Source organism: Odontesthes bonariensis, chromosome 11 (genome assembly GCF_027942865.1).
Source record: "Odontesthes bonariensis isolate fOdoBon6 chromosome 11, fOdoBon6.hap1, whole genome shotgun sequence".
NCBI classification, from domain to species: Eukaryota; Metazoa; Chordata; class Actinopteri; order Atheriniformes; family Atherinopsidae; genus Odontesthes; species Odontesthes bonariensis.
In genome coordinates this window covers 3,942,774-3,947,224 of record NC_134516.1, presented here as the reverse complement: position 1 = coordinate 3,947,224, position 4,451 = coordinate 3,942,774, and positions in this window count along the sequence as shown.

The following is a 4,451-nucleotide window of genomic DNA, read 5'->3' as shown; positions in this document are numbered from 1 at the left end:
CTCCTAACAGACTCCTCCTCCTAACAGACTCCTCCCACTAAGAGACTCCTCCTCCTAACAGACTCCTCCCACTGAGAGACTCCTCCCCCTAAGAGACTCCACCCCCTGAGGCAGAGACTCCTCCAACTGAGAGACTCCTCCTCCTAACAGACTCCTCCCACTAAGAGACTCCTCCCCCTGAGAGACTCCTCCCACTAAGAGACTCCTCCTCCTAACAGACTCCTCCCCCTGAGAGACTCCTCCCTCTGAGGCAGAGACTCCTCCCCCTGAGAGACTCCTCCCCCTGAGAGACTACACCCCCAAGAGACTCCTCCCCCCAAGAGACTCCTCCCCCTAAGAGACTCCTCCTCCTAACAGACTCCTCCCCCTGAGAGACTCCTCCCTCTGAGGCAGAGACTCCTCCCCCTGAGAGACTCCTCCCCCTGAGAGACTACACCCCCAAGAGACTCCTCCCCCTGAGAGACTCCTCCCCCTAACACACTCCCCCCACTAAGACAGAGACTCCTCCCTCTGAGAGACTCCTCCCCTTAAGAGACTCCTCCCCCTAACAGACTCCTCCCCCTGAGGCAGAGACTCCTCCCCCAAGAGACTCCTCCCCCTAAGAGACTCCTCCCACTGAGGAAGAGACTCCTCCCCCAAGAGACTCCTCCCACTTAGGACGAGACTCCTCCCCCAAGAGACTCCTCCCCCAGGAGAATCCTCCCCCTAAGAGACTCCTCCCCTGAGACAGAGACTCCTCCCCTTAAGAGACTCCTCCCCCTGAGTTAGAGACTCCTCCTCCTAAGAGACTCCTCCCCCTAAGAGACTCCTCCCCCTAAGAAAGAGACTCCTCCCACTGAGGCAGAGACTCCTCCCAGACTCCTGGGAGTGCTAGTGCACGTGTGTGCACGTGTGTAGGTGCACGTGCTAGTGCACGTTTATGCGTGTGCACGTGCGTGTTTACGTTTATGCGTGTGCACGTGCGTGTGCACGTTTATTCGTGTGCACGCGTGTGTCTAAGTGTTTGCACGTGTGTAGTAAAATGTGCACGTGTGTGTGTGCACGTGCTAGTGCATGTGTGTGCACGTGCTAGTGCATGTGTGTGCACGTGTGTGCGCATGTGTGTGCACGTGTGTAGGTGTACGTGCGTGCACGTGTGTGTGCATATGTGTATGCACGTGCACGTGCTAGTGCACGTGTGTGTGTGTGCACATTTATGCGTGTGCACGTGCGTGTGCACATGTGTAGGTGCACGTGCGTGTGCACGTGTGTGCACGTGTGTAGGTGCACGTGCTAGTGCACGTTTATGCGTGTGCACGTGCGTGTTTACGTTTATGCGTGTGCACGTGCGTGTGCACGTTTATTCGTGTGCATGCGTGTGTCTAAGTGTTTGCACGTGTGTAGTAGCATGTGCACGTGTGTGTGTGCACGTGCTAGTGCATGTGTGTGCACGTGTGTGCGCATGTGTGTGCACGTGTGTAGGTGTACGTGTGTGCACGTGTGTGTGCATATGTGTATGCATGTGCACGTGCTAGTGCACGTGTGTGTGTGCACATTTATGCGTGTGCACGTGCGTGTGCACATGTGTAGGTGCACGTGCGTGTGCACGTGTGTAAGTGTGTGCACGTGTGTGTGCATATGTGTATTAATGTGCACGTGCTAGTGCACGTGTGTGTGCACGCGTGTAGGTGCACGTGCGTGTGTACGTGTGGGCTCAAACATTGAGCTGTCGGAACAAAGGGTGAATTTAATCTGGAACAAAGACATTTCGGACGAGTGGGCTGTAGGATCAATGGGAAATTTTCGGAATATTGACGGGTCGGACCAAAGGGGCGTAGGAGAAATGACATGTTACCAAAAACGGACAGGACTTGGGCTCCAGGAAAAGCCAAAAACCTGTTTTCACCAGTACAATTAGTCAATAACTCCTGGAACTTTGGATTACGGACAACTTTGGAACTTGGACCACGGAGAAACTTTTCCCACTGCGCGCTGGCTGACAACAGGAACTGTCGCCGTTACACGCGGAAAATTGTTAGACAAAGGAAGAAAGGAACCACTCGTTTGAGGGTATGTACGGCAAAATGCCAGAAGATTAGGAACTTTTTCGTTGGAGAAAAATATTTGGATTATTTAGAAGCAAGTTTGGTTCGTGTTTTTTTTTTTTTTGTGATTTAATTAACGACCAAACAATTGGAAGCACCAAAAGCAGTTTATTTTTGGAAGGAAACCCGACATTTAAGTTTGAAAGGAAAGGAAAAAACACACACAAATCATTTTTGAACCAAAAATCTGTATTTCGTCTTAACTCCGGAAAAGAACGCTATTCCTGGGTTTCTTTCTCAAACAAGCCGACCCCGGGTTAGGACGATTTCAGACCAGAGCGTGGCAGCGAGACAACGGCAGTTATCAGGCGCTGTGTTCTACTTGGCTTTTCACACCGGACAGTCTGCGGCCGCGGTAGTTCCGCTCCAGCCCTGTCTGCATTCCCCATCCATTTCAACGGGACACCGCCGGCCGCCGCCGGCCGCTGCCGTCCAAATTCCGCTCGAGTTCTATTTTCCAAAAGCAGCGCGGGACGGAGGCGTCTCCCGCGCCGCTACTGCCCGACTACCGCTGCGTCTGTGTGCAAGGACAGATCTGTTTCCATGTATTTTCACCTCCGCCGGTGAAAATCGCTTCCGTTCCGCCACGCTTTGCCGCACTGCTTTGAAACGGCCCTAAGGGTTAAGGAGAACCGAGCTCCAGGCCCTCCATCCACACCTGTGTACCCACACTTAAGCACCCCTCCCCGGCCTAAGAATCCAGTCCGCACCGCCTGGAGCTCCACGCCCCTGGTACTGTAAAAAAAAAAAAAAAAACGAGCTCCAGGCCAACCATCCACACCTGTGTACCCACACTTAAGCACCCCTCCCCGGCCTAAGAATCCAGTCCGCACCGCCTGGAGCTCCACGCCCCTGGTACTGTAAAAAGAAGAAAAAAAGATTATAAAGAACCGAGCTCCAGGCCCTCCATCCACACCTGTGTACCCACACTTAAGCACCCCTCCCCGGCCTAACGATCCAGTCCGCACCCCCTGGAGCTCCACACCCCTGGTACTGTAAAAAGAAGAAAAAAAGATTATAAAGAACCGAGCTCCAGGCCCTCCATCCACACCTGTGTACCCACACTTAAGCACCCCTCCCCGGCCTAACGATCCAGTCCGCACCCCCTGGAGCTCCACGCCCCTGGTACTGTAAAAAAAAAAAAAAACGAGCTCCAGGCCAACCATCCACACCTGTGTACCCACACTTAAGTACCCCTCCCCGGCCTAAGAATCCAGTCCGCACCGCCTGGAGCTCCACGCCCCTGGTACTGTAAAAAGAAGAAAAAAAGATTATAAAGAACCGAGCTCAAGGCCCTCCATCCACACCTGTGTACCCACACTTAAGCACCCCTCCCCGGCCTAACGATCCAGTCCGCACCCCCTGGAGCTCCACGCCCCTGGTACTATAAAACACTTTTTTCTTTAGTCACCAGGCTGCCTGGTCCAGGCACACTCACCTGAACTCAAGCAGCCCTTCCCGGGCATGGACTCTGGTCCTTCCCGACCAGAGCTCCATGTCATTTTTTATTTTATTTTTTTTAAGAGTCACCAGGCTCCAGGGCCTCTGCAAGTGATTTAGCAGCAGGTTCTCCACAAACATGCGGTGCGCGATAGGAGAGGGGCGACCGTCCTCCGGCCGCACCCCAGCCCCGTCACGAACAGCTCTCCGCACCGGCCGAAGCCGGCTACCCGAGACCGGCCGAAGATCCGCGGCGCTGCGGTATCGTTACGTCTAGGCTGTTTTGAAGTTTATTGGACATTGAAATGTCTGAAAGAAAGAAAGAAAAGTGTTATTTTTGTGACTTTTTGGAACTTTATTTTGAGCAAAGTCTGACCCGTGGTGTCTCTCAGCATGCTGACGTCACTGCTGATGTGTGACAGCCGGCTAACGAGGCGTTGCCCCGGGAACAGGAGCGCGTGCGGCTCGCCTGTGTCTCTGACAGGTGCGCTCACTTTGGCTGCTTAAAATTGCACTATGACTTAGGCTGCGCTCCACTGTCTCCAACAAACGCTCGCTGTTCAGAAAGTAGAGGCGACCTCTGGGCTCAGAGGCAATTTGTAAGAAAAATGTGCGGCAGAGCTCAATGAGCGTGACTTTGTGTGAAAGAGGACACGTTTTCCTACATTTTAAGGTATCATTTCTTTCTGGCAGTTAAACTGGATGAAAGTTATAGTTTGAATAGTTGTTTGAAAAGCTAAACAGGTTGAAATTGATCAGCACGCGATTTGGCATCAGACTGAAGTGGGCGATGAGCTGTGGGTGAAGGTGGGACCCGCACACTGAAAGTGTAGCTACGGCTCACGCATAGATTAATGCTGCGCCAGTGAATTTTTGATCCTTGGCGGCGCTTGTGTGTGAGGGACAAGCACGAGGAAGGAAAAAACA